This window comes from Palaemon carinicauda, chromosome 7 (genome assembly GCF_036898095.1).
Source record: "Palaemon carinicauda isolate YSFRI2023 chromosome 7, ASM3689809v2, whole genome shotgun sequence".
NCBI lineage: Eukaryota > Metazoa > Arthropoda > Malacostraca > Decapoda > Palaemonidae > Palaemon > Palaemon carinicauda.
In genome coordinates this window covers 141,411,582-141,418,194 of record NC_090731.1, presented here as the reverse complement: position 1 = coordinate 141,418,194, position 6,613 = coordinate 141,411,582, and the positions used below count along the sequence as shown (strand labels likewise).

General features: G+C 31.0%; 1 protein-coding gene across 1 annotated transcript in view; it reads right to left on the bottom strand.

The window, feature by feature from the left end:
• Positions 1-6,613, bottom strand: part of LOC137644041 (dopamine receptor 2-like) — a 681,134-nt gene that overhangs the window by 338,895 nt on the left and 335,626 nt on the right. The gene's annotated exons all lie outside the window — the stretch shown is intronic.

Genomic DNA, 6,613 nt, shown 5'->3' with positions numbered 1-6,613 from the left:
ATGGAGATGCTCCTAAACAAGGACAAGGAAAACTATTATAAAAGACCAAATCCTAATAATGAAACGATTGGAAATGAAGGTAAAATCCAAGCGAGATGAAATAGAATTAGCAGAAATATCCAAAACAATAAACATAGAAACTCAAAATATTCGTAAACACAATCAGACCAAAATTGAGGAAATACTAAAGAAAGGAAAAAGCATAAAATTTATGAAAATAATACTTGGAACAGAGCGCCAACAGAAGTTTACTTTAAAGGATGAAAATGAAAATATTATCCACAATAGAGACCGAGTGTTCAAAAATTGCAGAGGCTTTCTATACAATGCTATACAAGAGTGATATAAGAACTAACTTTACCAATAGAAATAATGAAACACCTGAGCCAGTACCAAACGTAACAGTAGGAGAAGTTTAAAAAAAAAAAGAAAAAAAAAGAGCATTAAAGGGCATCAAAAGAGGCAAAGCAGCGTGAGAAGATGGCCTAACAATTGTTTCAATAATAGATTTAAGATATTTCACAGTAGTAAAACCGGCTGAACTTCACACAAAATGTCTGCAAAAATGCTCTATACCTAAAGCTTGGAAAAACTTTAACATCATACTAATTCACAAAAAGGGAGATACTAAAGACCTGATAAATACCGCCCAATAAGTTTACTCTCCATTAATTATCAAATATTTACAAAAATCATATAAGAAATAATAGAAACACAGCTAGACTTTAATCAACTAAGAGGCTTTAGAAACATGTATTCAACAACTGACCATATACATGCAATAAAAGCTAATGGAAAAATTAGCACAGTATGACAAACCACCATGTCTGGCAATCATAAACTAATAGAATGTCTTTGATTCTGCCAAAACCACAGCAGTAATAAAGCCTTTCTAATACAAGGAATAGATGATTAATCTTACGTTAGAACACTTGAGGATATATATATATATATACAAGAAGTTCAGCAATCCTAAAACTATATAAAGATAGTAAGGAAATTCTGGTTGAGAAAGGAGTTAGACAGGAAGACCCAATTTCTCCTAAATTATTCACAGCATGAATAAAAATTTATAAAAATTTAGATTGAGAAACGGTATGATGTTAATATTAATGGAGAATAATTTAACTTAAGATTTGCAGATGACATAGTTGTGTTTAGTGAATCATGGAAGGAATTGAAAAAAAAAATGATAGAAGATTTGAATGAGAAAAGCAGAAATTTAGGACTGAAAATGAATATGAAAAAACTAAGATGATGTTCAATTAATATGCAGAGACAACAAATAAGAGTTATGGACTAACCTCTACAGACTGATGATGAATATTTGTATTTTGGACAGACAGTAAGTGTTTTCCCAAGAAACAAGACCGAAATTAAAAAACAGGATAAACATGGGATGGAGAGCTTTGGGCAAACTGAATGAGATTTTGAAAAGTAAAACGCCAATTTTTATAAAAAGAAAAATATTCAATCAGATTGTCCTAACAGTTTCAACTTATGCACTATAAACTTAGAGACTTACTTAAGCCTTAGGACAAAAGCTAGTTACAACTAAAAGAGTTATGGAAAGAATAATAAGGGGAATAACACTAAGAGACAGAAAAAAGCAACATGGTTACGAAAGCAAACTAAAGTAGAGGTGTTTCTGACATATAAAAGAAAAAAAATAAATGGACATAGGCAGGACATATAATGAGAATGAAAAATAATAGTACATTAAGAATAACAGAATGGATTCCTAGAGATTGCAAAATAAGTGAGGGAAAGAAGAGATGATGACGGATTGACGAACTAAGAAAGTTTCCAAGGGTGGACTTTCATATAAAGACCATAAATAGACACAACTGATAGGACACGTCTGAGGCTTTTGTTCTGCAGTGGACTAATAACAGATGATGATGATGATGATGACACACACACACACACACATATATATATATATATATATATATATATATATATATATATTAGTATATATATGTATGTATATATGTATATATATATATATATATATATATATATATATATATATATATACATATATATATATATATATATATATATATATATATATATATATATATATATATATGTGTGTGTGTGTGTGTGTTTATTTATATTCATATGAATATATGATTCTATATATACATATAATTTCTGCACTATTTTTACAATTCTGAAACTGTAAGATAGTAAGACGAGAGAGAGAGAGAGAGAGAGAGAGAGAGAGAGAGAGAGAGAGAGAGAGAGAGAGAGAGAGAGAGACTTCGCCCACCATCAGGGAGAAATGAAACTTCTTTACCAGTTTTTTTTTTCATATTTCTGGTAGTCTTATTTCCATATATATGAATAAGATAATCTAATCTTGAATGAAATACCCTGTCAATTTAAAAAAGTCTCTCTCTCTCTCTCTCTCTCTCTCTCTCTCTCTCTCTCTCTCTCTCTCTCTCTCTCTCTCTCAGCATTGAAAATACTATATCTGTTATTATAACAGTAGAAATTAACTTTTAACTAAGAGATAAACATATAAATGACATGTAACGTGCTACTGAGTAATGTTCTGTTATAGAAATGAAGTTATTCAAAACAGTTTTGAAGGTAAAAGATAAATTTGGAAGAGATTGATGTTATCGATTCCCTGAATTCATATCCCTTTAGAAAAATATATACACCATCTTATAATGAAGATAGCAAATGTGACGAATTAGTTGGGAATGCAAAATAGAAAACTATGCAATATAGAAGCGCAGTAAAGAACAAATCCATGACATATTGTCTCTGGTTGATGGTCGAACTAATAGATATAAGTGCCCTCACCCATAATACATCCTACTGTATATATATATATATATATATATATATATATATATATATATATATATATATATATATATATATATATATATTATCAGCCATTTATTACCCCACTGCACAATAAAGGCTTCAGGCATATATATGTATAAGTGCGTGTGTGTATGTGCATATGTGAGTGTGAGTATTTATCAATGCGTATGTGAGTTCAGTTCGTACACACACACACACACACACACACACACACACACACACACACACACATATATATATATATATATATATATATATATATATATATATGCATATTTATTCAGAACATTAAAGAAAATATTTATTTGAATAGCTCATGGGGCCAATATAGACCGGGTAATTAATCACATGAAATCATTCCGGTAGTGTTAATATTTGAGACAAACACACCAACAGGCCAGTAATGGATCACGGGTTATTAGTTATATTACTGCCATGTGCATACACACGCACACATAAACACACTAATCTAAACAACTTTATTTCTTTCTCTCTTTAAATGCAGAGGTCGACGGGCCGAGTCACCATCATTTCGAAGTAAATGTATACAAAAGCAGGTAGTAAGACCAAAAATATTATTGTTTATTTCCTCCACTAACTTTTCAATATTTTTTTTTCATCCATATGAATATGAAAGCATGTGGTAAGACCAAAAATATGTAATGTTTATTTCCTCTAATCACTTTTCATTGTTTTTTTTCCTATATGGATATAAAAGCAGGTGGTAAGAACAAAAATAGTAAAGTTTATTTCCTCCAGTCACTTTTCATTGCTTTTTTCTTCCATTTAGATATAAAAGCAGGCAGTAAGACCAAAAATAATAATGTTTATTTCCTCCAGTCACTTTTCATTGTTCTTTTCTTCATTATAGATATAAAAGCAGGTGGTAAGATGAAAAATAGTAATGTTTATTGCCTCCAGTCACTTTTTTTTTCTCATATGGAAACAATCAGATACCCAACTTGAAATATACAATTGGAGATGATGCATATGGCTATCTTATTGGCTTTAGCCGACTTTGGCACTCATTCAAAGATGGCTGACTTGCTGGAATCGAATCACGACCCTGGCACATGAAAACTGAGTGCCCTACCACTAACATAAAAAAAAAAAAACTCTTTCTGTCCCTTGAATTTTCCTTAGGCTAAAATACTAAAAGACTAATTCATTTGCCAAAATTGGTTTAACCGTAAATAAGGCATATAGTAAGAATGTGAGACCCGCATACACACATAGTAACACACGCAGCAGATCATTCTAAATCCTGACTTAGTAACATCAATTGAATCTCTGACACCGTCAATATATCGTTATTGCGAATGCAAGACGCTGAATTTCAGTCAGCGTAACGTGGGTAATAGGTGCAGCATCGTCTAAATTCGAAGAGAGAGAGAGAGAGAGAGAGAGAGAGAGAGAGAGAGAGAGAGAGAGAGAGAGAGAGAGAGAGAGAGAGAGAGAGCATGTATGAATAACTGGGGGTTAGAAACAAGACAATTATACGGGTTTGCCCATTTTTAAAGATTTAAAAAAAAAATAGCATCAACAAGGATAATAAAACTGTTTCTTTGTGATGCCTTTGAAATAAAATATAAGCTACTTGGAAGCCTACTCCAGTAAAACACTAGTTATAAGAAAATTACTGTATCCCTATATCTGAGGATCTATAAACACGTGAATGCTAATGTCCTAATGAAGTGTTCAAAGGAATATCATCATTAAAAAAAAAAAAAAAAGCAATAGCTTTAGGTCGTTGCTATTAGTTTTTTTTTTCTTTCTTTTTTTTTTAGGGGGGGGGGGGATTACTAGAAAATCGGGTATTTGATACTTCCCTCATCCAAGTTCTGCCTATCTGCCATAGAACTAAGAACACCGGATGAACTCTTAACACATATACTGCGATATATATAGTTTAAGTCTACAGTGGTAGCCTATTAGAAACGTCCTTGCCAAGCAATCTCCTAGACGAGAGTTCAAGACCCAACCAGGCTCGATAGATTCTATTAGTGTCTGCAACTTAACCATCCTTGTGAGCTAGGGATAGGGGGTTTGGAGGAGCCAAGAAGTCTAGCTGCTTAGTCATCAGTAGCCATTGCGTGGCTCTCCCTAGTCCTAGCTTGATTGAGATGGGACTTGGACGCTGATCATATGCATATATGGTCAGTCTCTATTGCTTTTTCCTGTCCCATGCCTCTGTCATTTATGATCGACCTTTAAACCTAATGCACACGCCTTTCGTACAATACATGATCTGTTATTCCCCTTCTTTCTTATTCTATAATCCTTCATAAAATTCACTACCAAATGGCTTATGTATGTACCTGTATATAATTTATATATATATATATATATATATATATATATATATATATATATATATATATATATATATATATGTGTGTGTGTGTGTGTGTGTGTGTGTGTGTTTGTATGTGTACGTGTTGTGTGTATGCATATCTGAGTGTAATTGCGCGTGCTTGTTTCAAATAAACATATATACGTGTGCACATATATACATACATACATTATATATATATATATATATATATATATATATATATATATATATATATATATATATATATATACATACATATATATATATATATATATATATATATATATATATATATATATATATATATATATATGCTATTAATTCTAACATCCAATACGCTTTAGAATAGCACGCATTTTTCCTAGTTCATGGACAAAATCCCTCCACGATTAACTACGATGGTGAAAATTATTCCATTGAATATTTATGCATAAAAGAGAGAGACAATACTCTCCCATTATAAATGACAACAATTGGACCCTTATACTTGAGTTGAATAATGCCACAAGTCATATCTAAATCAGCTAGAAGACGAGGATCGTTGAGTATCGTTTATGCTGACCCAGATTACACCAAATCCCAGTTCGCCTTTAGTCTGTGCAATGGCTTTGAGGAGAGTTATGTGATGGACGGCGGATTGCTAATCACTTTAGACTGAAAGACCGATCGACTCGTCAGGGTTATCTACCAAGACGTTGCTTTGTTCACCAGGAACTTGAGAAGCCACTGACAAGCTACGGTTGCAAACATTCGATGCTGTTAAAGTTTCAAATGGCATTATTTAATTTCACTTACAAAAAAGTTTTATCTAAATTACTAAGTCAAGAATTACTTAACATGAATTTCATTTGTCTACAATGAGGGACTCTTGAGTTTCTAGGTTTATCTTTTAGTATTATGCATCAAATCTCAGTTTAGGAGAGTTCTGATGACCCTTTTAGAGGTAGATACACCAGTTGAAGAGCTTTATTCAGACAACTAATATACCTACATAAATACATACTTATACGAATATATATACACATATACAGTATATATATATATATATATATATATATATATATATATATATATATATATATATATACTGTATATATATATATATATATATATATATATATATATATATATATATATATATATATATATATATATGTATATTATCTAAAATGTATAAAAGAATTACTTGTACATAATTTTATATGCTTCAATAACCCTTAATGTCTCAAATTACACTGTCTTAAATATATTTAGATACAAATTTTGTTTTTCACCGAATGATTTACGAACACATACAGTCTTAAATAATAATTGATAAATGGACTTAGAGGAAGTAAATTTCTTCAATAATCCCATGAAAGCATCATTCTATTCTTTCTATCAGAAGTCTTTTATTAGTATGGAATGGATCCTATTAAAATTGACTTTACT